This window comes from Molossus molossus, unplaced genomic scaffold (genome assembly GCF_014108415.1).
Source record: "Molossus molossus isolate mMolMol1 unplaced genomic scaffold, mMolMol1.p scaffold_m16_p_6, whole genome shotgun sequence".
Lineage (NCBI taxonomy): Eukaryota > Metazoa > Chordata > Mammalia > Chiroptera > Molossidae > Molossus > Molossus molossus.
The window spans coordinates 25756904-25771445 of NW_023425399.1; positions in this window are offsets into that span (position 1 = coordinate 25756904).

The following is a 14542-nucleotide window of genomic DNA, read 5'->3' on the forward strand; positions in this document are numbered from 1 at the left end:
AATTCCCTAGAGATTAACCCCTTGGCGTCCTCTGAGGGGAGAAGCTCCTGACTATGAAGTGGAAATTCCCCATGACAAAGACCTCGGTCAGTCCTCTTATTTTGGCACCTGTTTTGCCTCCACCTCCTGAAATACCCGGTTCTGCCCATTCCTGCACCTTCCGGGATTCTGGGGTGAATTGGCTGTCCCTCCATATATGCCCCTCCTGAGGCAGGGTAGTTGGCCTTCCTCCACTCTGCCAAATCGTGTGTCATTCCCCAACCCAGTTCCTGTCTTCATGCACTGCTTCAAGGTACAGATATCTGTGGTTTCATCAAAGATGGAGAGAGAGGGTGCTGCATGTTCTCCTTCTTGTCTGGAGTGGATCTGACGAGAAGAGAACAGGATAGAAACAAAGCTTGGCCATCCTCGAGAGTACTTACCGCTACTGAACCGTACAGTGAAAAGTGGTTGCAATTAAAAACAAAACAAAACTCAGCCAACTTAAAACCAGAAGTCTCCCCACTGAGTTGCCTGTGAATTTTGAAAAACAAACACAACAAGCCATTTCCTTGAAAATCGATTACACGTGGAAAGTGAATATTTTGACTTCTACACAATGTGTTGAGAGAGTTATTGGAAGTATCTAGAGCAGTGGTTCTCACAGCGTGGTCTGCAGACTGGTAGCATCAGCATCACCTGGAAACTTGTTAGAAAACACAAATGCTTGGGTCTTACCCTATACCCACTAAATCAAAAGTTCAGCGATCTGTGTTTGAAGAAGCCCTTCACAACTGAATGTTGAGTATATGCTTTGTGATAGTTGATGCATAAAGTTTGAGAACCGCTCACCTAGAGCAATATGGGGGGAAAGAATGAAATAAAATACAGGCTGAACAGCAAAGGGCAGGTCTAACTTAGTAATGTGGAGAAAAGATCAAGGAAACCATGAAAGAGGGAGAGAAGGTAGTTCATTCATTGAGTACCTACCATGTGGCAGGTACCATGCTTGCCAGTTTACATTTCTCATTTAATGCTGTTTCCTTGAAAAAATAATTTCCCCATTTTACAGATAAGAAAGCTGAGGCTTAGAAAAGGTAACTATCTTAGGTATTTAAAAAGAATTTCAGCCGAGGTCTGCCTGACTCCTAGGTCTTTCTCTTTATTTTCCATACTTCCCTCTTTTAAAATTAGCCGCATCACTGAGGATATCATTAGCTATGGAAGACTGAGAAAAGAAAACAAGGTTTCTCCTCTGCTTGGTAAAATCCTACTCATTCTCCAAAGCAGAACTGAAATGTCACCTTCTCTGGGAAGTCTTCTAGAACTGCCTTGCTCAAAGTTAACCTTCCCAAGGCATTTGCACACAGCTGTCTTGGAGCACCTCGTACACCTCATTGTAGAAATTTCAAATCTCTGGTCCCAGGATCCTTTAGAAAGTATTGCCTCTCATAGGCAAATAAACCTCAACCTGCACTTCACAAATTATTCAAAAAAATTAACTCAAAGTGGATTAAGGATTAGACGTAAAAATGTAACACTATAAAACTTTTAGGGGAAAATAACATGAGAACATCTTCAGGTCCCGGAGCTGGATGAAGAGACTTAGACTTGACATCAAAAGCATAATTCATAAAAGAAAAAAATGCTAAGCTGAATTGTTCAAAATGAAAGGCTTTTGCTCTGAAAAAGACCCTGTGAAGAGGACAAAAACACTGGGAGAATATATTTGCAAACCACCTAGCTAACAAAGGACTGGTATCTAGAATACATTAAAGAACCCTCAGAACTCAACTGTGAAAACAAACAATCCAATCAGAAAATGGACAAAAGACACTCACAGACATTGCACTGAAAAGGATATACAGTTGGCGAATAAGCATATGAAAATATTTTCAACATCATTAGCCATCAGAAAATGCAAATCAAAATCACAATGAGATATCACTACAATTATTAGAATGTCTAAAAATTTTTTAAAACGTAGTGATAACACCAAATGCTGGTGAGGTTGCAGAGACATCAGACCACTCATAAATTGCTAGTAGGAAATAAAATGATACAGCCACTCAGGGAATAGGTACGGCAACTTCTTACAAAATTAAAAACGTGCTTACCATACTACCCAGCAAGTGTACTTTCGAGTAGTTGACCCAGATTAGTGAAAACATATGTCCACACAGAAACCTTCACATAAATGTTCATAGTGACCGTATTCATAATAGCCAGAAATCAGAAACAATCCAAATGTCCTTCCACGGGAGAACGATTAAGCAAAATGGGCTTCGTCTACACCATGAAACACTACTCAGCCACAGCAAGGAATGCATTATTGCTACATGCACCAACTTGGATGGATCTCAAGGGTATTATGCTGAGTGAAAAAAGCCAATCTCAAAAGGTTACATAATGCACTATTCCATTTATATCACATTCTTGAAATGACAAGATTATGGAGGGGTTAGGGAGGGGAGAGGGAAGGAGGTGGCGGTGGCTACCAAAGGGTAGCACAAGAATCCTTGTTCTGTTCTGTACCTTGACCTTAGTGGTAGGCACACAAATCTACACAAGTGATCAAGTTTCACAGAATCACACACACACACACACACACGCCTGAGTTGTATCACTGCCAGTTTCCTGGTTGTGATGTTGTACTACAGTTATGCAAGATGTTACCACTGGGGAAAACTGGGTGAAGGGTATACAGGATTTCTCTGTATTATTTCTTAAAACTGCATGTGAACCTGCAATGATCTCAAAATGAAAAGTCCAAGCAAAGTATTGAAGACTGCAAAGGGATTTTGTTTGTGTTTAATATCAATCAGTATTTGCTATATTAGAAATGAAAAAGGAGACATTTTATAAGTGTTTATTAACTTATTTTTAAAATTATAATCAACCCATAATATGTTAATATAAACAAAACGTTTTATGAAAAATAAGTACATTTTCAAAAAAATAAACAGTGAGAAGAGTGACAACATTTGACAAATGCACAAATCTCTTTCGTGTCTGGCTTCATAGACAACTGGATTCTCAGATCTGTTTCTACGTTGTAGAATGTTGTGCTATCACACGTCATGCTGCCTCTGGAAAATCCCACTGTGCACATGTGAAAAGTGAGAGTGAATGAGGCCAGTAATGTCTTAGTATTGTTATGAAAATAATTCCCAGAGGCCCCCAGGCATCCCGGACCACCCTTTGGAAGCTCCTGCCTTATTGTGATCACCCGTCCACACTCCTGCTCCTGCACTTAGCAAGTGACGGGGACAACAGCTTTCTCGTCTCTGTGTTCCAAGCAGCATGTACAGTGCTTGGCATAAAGCTGATACCCAATAAATGTTTGATGAACCAAGGGAATATTAACTACTTGTTAGCTGAGAGGGGTGGGGGGAGGGGACTGCCAATCTAGTTGACAGTATATTGCTTTAGACCTTCAGTTCTGAGTCAGAATAAAGGTCAGCCTGTTCTGGTATAGCTTGGTCCTGTGGAACAAACATTGTTCTGAGTAACCAGAGGCTCCTGGGGCAGGAAACACGTATCCGCGATGATGGAGTGGCCTTTTGAGAAAGGTCTTGCTGTGTCACAATTTCTCACAAGTTTTCACCTTGAGGCCTCTTCACACCATCCAGACCAACCATGGAGAGAGAGGGGCTTAGTGGGTTGTGCAGTGACATAATAAATTCTCTCTCCTGATTTATTATCCTTCTATCCCTAGCTCCGTAGGTCATCCCCAAAGCACCCATTCATGGCCAGTCTCAGCCCAGTGGGTCTACAGCAGCTCTGGGAAGAGGAAAACCAGTTCTAGCCACCATTCCAGATTACAAATTGGTTCTCAGGTCTCATCTGAGGTATTCATCAAAGTACAATTTAGCAGAGAGCACAGAAAAATGCACAGGCTCACTTAAAATCGCCACTGAAAAATGTTAGTATTGACTCTGTCAGACACTGAGCCAGACCTGGGGGACATCCTGAGGCGACAAGGCTTAGTCCCTGCCTCAAGGAGCCCCCACGCTAGTGGGGAAATGATTCCATGCTGGCCGCAACAAGGACTCTGAAGTGAAATGGGCACCGATGACAGAAATCACCTCCCCTTGGATCCGAGAGGGAGGTTCATTTGACTCAGTCCTTGGAAGAAGGAGAAGGCCAATGCCAGGCGGGTGGAGGAACAGCTGGCCGGAAGGTCCTGTATTAGAAAAGAGAGAGTCAATTGTGTTCACATAGCAAGAAGTAACTGGGGCTAAATTAAATGGAAGTTTCTTTCTTTTTATTGTCACAGTCTAAGCTTAAGTGGTCTAAGGCTCCCACGGCGACTCCACAGTGGCAGGGACCCAGACGCCTTCCCTCCTCTGCTCCAGCACCCCTGTGGCCCCGCCCTCTCTGTGCACATGGTCCAAATCCGTCGTCTGCCGGGGGAGTGGGCGAGCAGAGCAGGCCTGCCCCTTCCTTCAAAGGGCTCAGCTCAGAAGCTGCACATCTCACTCCTGCTCACATCCCACTGGCCAGAACGTTGTTGCAAAGGAGGCTGGGAAATGCAATTTAAATATTTGCGTTTCTATTGGTCTATAAGAAATTGGGAGACAAACCTAAGTTTCAGACCCGAGCACAGAGGTGAGACGGTAGAGGAAGGTTTGAGAAGTCAGTAGCTAGGTGTGTCTAGAAGTTGTGACCGGGGAGGAAATAGATTCGGAAAGGGGGGCTGGGGCCCCAGGGTGAAAGGGACACTTCATTCTGTAAGTCAGTGGTTCTCAGACCCGGGCACTCCCGGCATCCTCTGAGGGTTTGTCGAGCCCGTTACTGAGCCCCACCTCCAAAGCATCTGACTCCGTGGGTCTGCAGAGGGGCCCTAAAATGTGCATTCCAACCACTTCCCCGGTGACCCCGGTGCTGCTGGTCTAGGATCTTTCCGAAATGTGGAGCCAAAGAAAGTTTTAAAGAACGAGTGAGATGACAAGGCCTGTGATTCAGAAAGCTGACCCTGTCCAGCGAGAGGGAACAAGTTGTCCAGAAGCTTCCCAGTGCACTGGAGCTTCTCACCTTCTTGACCTTTAATATTCCTGAAAATTTTCAGTAAAAAAAAAAAAAAATGAGCCCTGGCTGGTTTGGCTCAGTGGTTGGAGCATCGGCCTGCGGTCCCGAGAGACCCGCGTTCGGTTCCCGCTAAGGGCACGTACCTCGGTTGCAGTTTGTACCCGGCCCTGGTTGGTTGTGCGGGTGGCAGCCACGCGATGTGTCCCTTCACATCGATGTTTCTCTCTCTCTCTCTTCCTCTCTCTCCCTCCCGCTCTGTCTGAACAAAAAAAAAAAATGGAAAAATGTCCTCGGGTGAGGATAAAAAAAAAAAAAAAAATGAGATGGTAATGGCAGAGCTCACGGGACTCCGGTGCCCAAGAGTCACTCCCCGATTCTTAGCAGGGCGGATGGCGTCAGTCTCAGCCTGGACCTACCAGCTCTTTGCTTTGTATGCAGAAGCCTGGACAGGGTGGTGGTGGGCGAGTCCCCTTCCTCCCTGTGCCTGAGTTTCTCCATTAATACAATACCGGGGCCATTTGACTATCTGGGAGCCGAGGACTTTCAGATGGCACAGATCAAAAAGTTGGACAATGTCCCAAGGCCTTGGGGATTCATGACTCACCTACACCATGGGCTGGAGAGAAAATTGGCACAACCCCTGGAAGGCAATTGGACAATCAAACCAGAAATGAAAATGCCCATACCGTTTTACCCAATGGCTCCATATCCAGCAATTGAGCCTACAGATACATTCATGTTTCTGTGCAACAGACAGGTTATTCAATGCCCATTGTTTGTACTGGCAAGAGATGAGAAACAACCTAAATATCATCCACAGAGGGCTGGTTGCATCCTAGAAATGGAATAATGGGCAGTCCTTAAAAATAACAAGTTAGATCTATATGAGCCAGTTTAGAATAATGATGGATGGATGGATGGATGGATGGATGGATAGATAGATAGATAGATAGATATCTTTCTCATATATATATGACAAGGGTGGACACTGTTGTGATATGCTGCTATTAATATATACACATGTGTATACATGTACATGTGTGATCTATTCTGAACACATCTCTGGAAGGGTTCAGAAGAACAGGATGCCTTTCAGGATATGAACTGGGAAGGAGGTCCAGGATGAGAAGGAAACTTATGTTTCAACATAATCTTTTTTGTTTGATTGATTTTTTTCAACCCCGCATACGCATTACTTATTTCAACAAATACACATGGAAGTAGTGGCATGTCCTTCACATGCTTTATCTCATTGAATCCTCAGAATAACCAAGAGGGGCAGTACTGTGACTGTTCCCAAAAACAGGGAGGCAAAATCATTTGGGGGAAGGGCAGAGGGGAATAGAAGAAGCCTTGATTTGTAGGGTTTGCCAATTTCTAATGTTCTAATACTGCCACCATGGCTGGTTTTAGGCTGTGATGGTGATGTCACTGACCACGGCCTGGAAGAGATGCACACAACGAGCTCTCATGAGCCTAGGGAAACAGAGCTGCACAGCCTTGGAAGGACCTTGCACTCCCAAGGAAGGTACCTGACTCATTCCACTTCATACTTGAAAGGGGTGCTTTCCAGGAATAAAACAAATGTAAGCAGATACACCACTTAAGGACCTAAGAGTAGCTTCCGGGCATCTTTATAGATAGATAGCAGGTGTTTATTTATGGTGTACACAACAGGCCCTCCTTTGCAATGGAATAAAAACAAAAACTCAGAAATTAAAATTAGGCATCTGGGTTTTATATTTGCAAATTGCTTTGCCATGCTCTTTATGAAATACTGCACACGGCTATACACGTATAAGGCAACAAAAGAATAATAAATTAGTGTTAGCATTCTGTCAACCTAGCCCTGTGTTCTTACTAGGACCAGCCATCTAAATTAGGAGGGTGGTTTAGAACCTTCCCTAGTGCTTTAATGGACCTGGGTGAGGGGAGGATCAGACAGACTTGGATTCAAGTTGCATTCCAGATCTGCCACTTGTCAGACCCCTCGAGCAGGTCACCTCTCCTTCCGAGTCTCAACTACTCGTGTTAAGTGAGGATAGTGCCCCCCACAGATTTGTACAGGCATGTCTGCCATGTTTAAGAGATGACGTTGGTTAACATGTGGTCTATATCTGGATATAAGGGAGGGGGTTTTTCCCCCAAAAAGTATCCTTGAGAAGTAAAGAGAATTGCCATATTTTTAAGTCCTAAGAAAAGCTCACAGAATCTTTCACATTCCCTAGACTCTCTCAATTATTTTATTTTAAACAACAAAGTATTGTTTGTGAAAGACCAATGAATAGAAATCACTTGAAGAAAATTGTTTAAAAAAACGAAGTAGATAATTATTGACACAGATTTACTCATCATACTGGCGGTTGACCTCATACCTCTTATATAGAGGACTTTTAACAGCAATACATTACAATGTTAAGATGTTGGGATCATAAATATAAATCAATAGGACAAAAAGAAAAACAATACTGTCCCAAGACTGAGTGAACTGGGACTTTGAGGATAAAATATTTCAGTGACAGCATCGTATAAAGGCTCAAAAAGTGATGGATCACGAACAAGTTAGAGAGAAGTGAAATTTATGTGATCTGGAAGGTGAGCTGGGTGATTCAGAAACCATCCCCAGTGACAATAAAAAACACCGAGATCAAAGGTACACAAGAAGAGACAGAATAAAATTGTTTTCTAAAATGCAAGCATGGGGGAAACCCGGGTATTTATAGTACATAATATATGCATTAATACATAATATATCTTATTAAAAATTTTAATGTTGACATTATTGCAGGTGTCCCCCCTTTTCCCATCTTCATCTACCCCTCCCTTGGTTTCACCAAACTATTGTCCATGTCCAAAGGTATGCATATCCCTTCACCTTCTTTATCCAGTCACCCCTGCCCCCTCCTCTCGGGCACTGGCCTGTCTGTTCCATGTATCCATGCTTCAGTTCCATTTTGTTCATCAGTTTATTTTGTTCATTAGATTGCACATACTAGTGAAATCATATGGCATTTGTCTTTCTCTGACTGGCTTATTTCACTTAGCATAATACTCTCCAGGTCCATCCATGTTGTCAAAAAGGGTAAAAGTTCCTTCTTTTTTACAGCAGCATAGTATTCCATTGTGTAAATGTACCACAGCTTTTTTATCCTCTCATCTGCTAATGGGCACTTGGGCTGTTTCCAGACCTTGGTTATTGCAAATAGTGCTGCTATAAACATAGAGATGCATATAGTCTTCCTGATTGGTGTTTGGGGATTCTTAGGATATATCCCCAGGAGAATTCATTGTATGGGAGAACATATTCACCAATGATACATCCGATAAGGGGTTAATCTCCAAAATATATTAAGAACTTATATTACTCAACACCAGGAAGACAAGCAATCCAATTTAAAAATGGGCCAAGGGCCCTGGTCAGTTTGGCTCAGCGGTAGAGCATCAGCACACAGACCAATGAGTAGCAGGTTCGATTTGGGTCAAGGGCATGTGCCCTGGTTGGGGTCGTGCAGGAGGCAACCAATCGATGTGTTCCTCTCACGTCAATCTTTGTCTCTCTCCCCCTCTGACTCTATCTGAAGATAAATAGAAAAATATCCTCGAGTGAGGATTAAAAAAATTTTTAAATAAAAATGGGCAAAGGACCTGAATAGACTCTTATCTAAGGAGGACATACAGATGACCAATAGACATATGAAAAAATGCTCAAGGTCACTAATAATCAGAGAGATGCAAATAAAAACTACAATGAGCTATCACCTCACACTTGTCAGAATGGCTACTATCAATAAATCAACAAACAAGTGCTGGGAGGATGTGGAGAAAGGGGAGCCTTTTGTGCACTGTTGGTGGGAATGCAGACTGGTGCAGCCACTGTGGGAAACAGTATGGAGTTTCCTCAAAAATACATAATATATTTTAAGTATATTATTTAAATGATATATTAATCATCTTGAAAGTATGTACATACCCAAAATAATGAATTAAATATTCTACATGGGCATTTGATTATTTCATCTATGGCCTTAAGAATGACATATTTGCCCTGGCTGGTTTGGCTCAGTGGTTAGAGCATCGGCCAACGGACCAGAGAGTCCCAGGTTCGGTTCCCACTAAGGGTATGTACCTCGGCTGCAGTTTGTCCCCAGCCCTGGTTGGGGTCGTGTGGGTGGCAACCAGTCAATGTGTCCCTCTCACATCGATGTTTCTCTCTCTCTCCCTCCCCACCCCTCCTGCTTTGTCTGAAGATAAATGCAAAAATGTCCTCAGGTGAGGATTTTAAAAAAGAGAAGAATGATATATTCAAGTTGGCTCCCCCAAAATTTTCTTTTTTGGCGATCTTCTCATTGTGAACAGGGGGGAGGGTTGCTTTATATTTGGGACCACCTAATATTGAGACAAGTCTGTGCAAGCACTTAAAACTCATGAAGCTCTGTGTGATTGTGACAGGCACTATTATGGTTGCTAATACTATTTTTTTAATGATTATTCTACCACAAGCTGGTGTCTTCAGTCGTGCTCTTCTAAGCACTTATCTGAGTTGAAATTTCCTGAGCTTCTACTTTCTAGCTGTGTGGTCTTGGGCAAGTTGCCTAACCTCTCTGTGCCCCAGTTTCCTCATCTATAAAAGACAGAGAATAATAGTATATCACAAGGTTAAGAATTTGATCAATCAGGATATGTAAGAAGTGTATGAACCAGTACCCGGTCAGTGCTTTTAAATGTTAGTTAATATTTTTTTCACCAACAGGGAAACGTAACTATTTATAAACATGGCAGTTTTCCTCACAATACCAGATTTTGCCAGCAGGGAAAGTAGTCATTCCAGAATCCCCAACTCACGCACAGGGCCTGATGCCCAGTAAATGTTGGTTGAAGCAATAAGTTTTATAGAGAAAGAAAGGCAGTGTATAATGTTCAGAGCCCCGCACAGCACCTGGTCCCCATTAGTTGAGAGAGGCAAAACTTGATATCTATGGTGCAGCCTCATTTTTCACTGGCTGACCAAAATCTAATGTAAAATCACAGTGCAATAGAGCTGAAAAAGACTGTGGACTGGATATTTCTTTCTTTGTGTCCTCACCAGACCATCCAATTCCTCCATGGCACGTGGGGGGTTTACTCATCTCAGTCCCAAGCTGGCCAACAGCAGGAGCTTAATCAGTACTCGCTGAACAAATGAGCAAGGGGATGCTGTCTGCATTACTGCATGTTATTTTCTTAACTGAATTTTATTGTTTTTTCATATGTGCAAAAATGTAGTTAAAATAAACACCAAAAAGACATACATAAAAAGTTCAAATCACACAAAAACGTTGAAAGTGAATCACCTAAAGAGAATTTTTCTTGCCATCTAGGGTATTATTTTTCCAAATGTCTCCTTTATGTGTACACATAAGTACGTAAGAGGCTGTATTACATGATGGTTTAAACTCACAAGCTTTGGGCCCAGCTGGTGTGGCTCAGTGCTTGAGTGTGGACCCATGGACCAAGAGGTCACTCTTTTGATTCCTGGTCAGGGCACATCCCCAAGTTTCGAGCTTGATCCCCAGAAGGGGGTGTGCGGCAGGCAGCCAATTGATGTTTCTCTCTCATCAATATTTCTACCTCTCCCTCTCCCTTCCTCTCTCTCTCTAAGAAAAAAAAATTAATGAAACATATTTAAAAATATAAATAAATAAATAAATAAATAAATAAATAAATAAATAAATGAAATAATAAACTCACAAGCTTTGGATATGCCTGGGTTTGAAACCAAGCCCCACCTTCTCTGTGGCATGGCCTTAAGAAAGTCACATAACCTGTCTGTGCCTCAATGTCTATGGAAAATAGAGATAATCATAAAACCTGCCCTATAGGCTTACTGGCATAATGAATTTAGTCTACAGAGAGCACTTAGGACAGCTCCAAATACAGAGAAACAACTCAAGCACGGTTAGCAATCATGTACACATATTTAAACAAAATGAGGTTGCACTATAGATCCTAGTTTACATTTGCTTTTTTATGTACAAATATATAGTGAATATTGGTTCTGTGGTAGGACATACGGAGTTAATTCCTTCTTTCTTACGTTATAGTCCAATGTGTGGTGGTATGTAACTAATCCCCTGCCTGTGGCTCGTATTTCTAATATTTTACTATTACAAATGGCCACCAAGATCCTTGTTGCACATATGTTGTTCCACACTTGGGTAAGTATTCCGTAGAATAAATCCTAGGAACGAAATTGCTGGACTGAAGTGTATTAATTCCCTTTCAAATATATTAATAAACAATGAATGATCAAATTGCCTCCCTAAAAGGCTGTTATTGCTTTACACTTTGATCAATGAGTGTACTTTGTTGCCTTACGGTTGTGTACATTTCCACCAGACTCCCCAGTCATTTATTCTGAATGTTCTGGTAGTTACAGAATTAAAGACTCTGCCCCGCTGTTTCTGCCTTGTATTCCTGTATCTTTCCAAAGATCATAAACAATCTCTAAGAACTTAGCAACCAATTTTCTGCCACAAATATAGCCTGATAAAGAATTTTTATGCAATTTCCAGATGAGAGAGAAAGAAATGCTGGCATTTCTGAGCTTTCTCAGTGGCTGACAGGCACTGCCTTTGGAATCTGAAATAGGGGGCTGTATTTGCTTCCATCTTTGATTTCAGTGACGCAGACCCTCCTTTAATAGCCAAGAGGCCCTCTGTGGAGTCTCACTGGGGGCAATGTCTCTCGTGCAGTGTCCCCAGGTTGTGATTTGGGCACTGACTACTTGTAACCCTCCAGATATCTGCTTGTAGGTAATACAGGACAACAGGTGAACGGCATGGCCAGAAGCTGAACAGCGCCACCAAGCTGACAGGCGGCATCAGTGGTGGCTAAAGCCTACGCCCACTTTAATTTTTAACTGTAATTTTAACCCTAGTAACAAATATACATAATATGTAAGATTAGTTACTACTTCAAGCTAAATACTACTCCAAGGTTTATAACAAAAATCCTGTCCCACTCCCAAGTCCCATCCCACGAAGCAATACCTAATTCTGTAGTTACCTCTTCAATCCTGATTACGGTGTCATCTCAAGATATTCTAATTTTAGACCTTTTCTATTCACTTACAGCTATGGAATAAAATAATTTGTTTTCCTCTCTTTATTCTCTACACACACGCGCGCGCGTGCGCACATACCCTCTCCAATTTTCCCAAATAATTATATCATAATTTTTGGTTAACTCAATGTGTTGTTTTTGCATTATAATGACAATGTAATATTATTTCCAGCTGAGCATTGTAGTTTATGATTATTATAATGTTTTTCTTTCTTTATTACCCTAAGTGTTGTATTACTGATTTCCCCCTCCTCCCCCCATTGTTTCCCTCCTCCCACCCCCGCTTTCACACACTTTTGTCTGTGACCATACAATGTTTTTCTTATACATTATTTTTGTTGTCTTGCCGTTCATAATCACCTCGTGTCTTGTTTGCTTAGTTTCCTATGTAATAGCTCCACTTGCTCCCTAAATTCTCTGCGAAAACTCCAATCTTCCACAGTCGCCCCAGCTTTGTGCTCTCTCTAGGGGCAAAGTAGTGTAATGTAATATTGTCGAAGTATGGTCCCCAGGCCAGCAATATCAACGTCAACATCACCTGGGACCTGGTTAGAAATGTGAATTACCAAGGCCTACCCTAGATTTACTGATTAGCCTCTCCGGGGGTGGGGCCAAGCAATGTGGTCTTTAACCAGCCCTCCAGGGGATGCTGATGTGCGTTCAAGCTGGAGAACATCTGTATAATGGTTAAGAGCTTGGATACAAAAACCTAAGGCTGCTAGGGTTCAAATCCCAGTCATTCCACTAGTTTGTGATGTAACAGTTTGCCCAGTCTTGCTGTTCATTAAATGGGACAAACCGTCTCTCCCACATAGTTGTGAGCCGCGCGGTGCTAGGCAGCATGATAAGCTCCAGTTTTTCTTGGAGATGGTTCCAAGGCACCCACTTTAAGCTTCTGTCATTCAGCACCTCCACGGCCTTCTGAAGTCCCCCTCCTATTACCCCTGTGTCAGCTTCTCTTCTCCTAACCCCTTCCCAACCTCAGCTCCTTCCACTACCACCTCTATTTCACAGGATTCCCTGCCATAGCCCCAGGCTACCTCCAGCCCCCAGCCCTGCCTCATTTCCCACTAACCTTTCATTCTGCCCACTGAGGTACTCTCAGCCCCTCCCAGTTTCCATCCTTCCACAGTCCTCCCTGCCACCCGACCTTTCCCTCCCAGGCCTGCTTTCCCATGGAACCACCCCCAAGGCAGGTCCTCACCGCCAGAAGTATGCGGATGGGAAGGGAGCGTCACCATTCTGCCTTCTCACTCCGCAACAGTCCTTAGGATAACATCCTACCTGAGGGTCAACTCTCTCCAACTACACCGCTGACCATGGTGCTTGAAAATATTGCAAATATCTGACAAATCCAAAGTCCTCACCATGGCCCACAAGTCCCTGCCTCCTGACAGCCCGTCTCTCTCCCTCATTTTCCATCACTCCTCCCCATTCCCTGCGCTGCAGCTGCACCGGCCACCTCGCAGCTACAGCTCAGGGCCCGGCTCTGATGCTCCTCCAGAAAGTCTGCATCCCTCACTTCCGTCAGGTCTCTCTGCTCAAAGGTCACCTCCTTAGAGAGGTTTCCCAACCATCCATTCTAAAATAGCACCTACCCTGCCCCTTGCTCTCCTTGACCTGCTTTATTGGCCTTTGTAGAACGGATGTGATTTGGAACGACATTATTCCACTATGTCTCATGTTCTCTGTCAGGCCCTCAAAGGCAGGGGCCTACTGAAAGGGCCTAAAACCTCTCTGCTGCCCTCCGTTTTCCTCCATTTCTTCAGTCACGAAATGTTCTGCTCCAGCCATGTGCCCCGCATGTCTGAGGCTTCAGCGATATGGAGGGAGACATGTTTGTTGAAAATGCTTACCTTGGGGAGGGCTGAGCAAGGTCAGGTGATGTGAAAAGCCTGGGGTCTCAGTTCAAATCCCGGCTGTGACCTCCTGCCTCGGTCTCTTCATCGGTAACATGGAATTAATGTAACTACCTGCAGGACTGGCATGAGAGTTCCTTGTTCATTTCTGTGCCTGACGTAGAACACCTCGGTAAAAGTTAGCGATTAGCCATAAGAACAGGTTACTGCTGGAACTTAAGAGAAAGCAAAATAAAGGAAAAAATTGGTCAAGCCATGAACAATTTTGCAAGAAGCTGGTCCTTCTCACAGCATACAAAAGGATTTACATGTCTTATGGTTCTCCTAGAACTTCAGACCCAATCGCTCTTAAAATGCAGGTCAGGAAACAAAGCAGAAGAGACTCCGCTGGCCTTGCTCAACCTATAGGGCCAGTGACTGCAGGAATGGGCCAGCCCTGCCCGTGCACACGCAGCCTTCGGTCCTCCAAACTCGAAGTAAAGATACGGGTGTCCCTGGCGGCAGGGTTTTGTTTTTTCACCTTTTCAATCAACTTCACTGCAGTATAAATTCCATACAATGAAATGCCATCA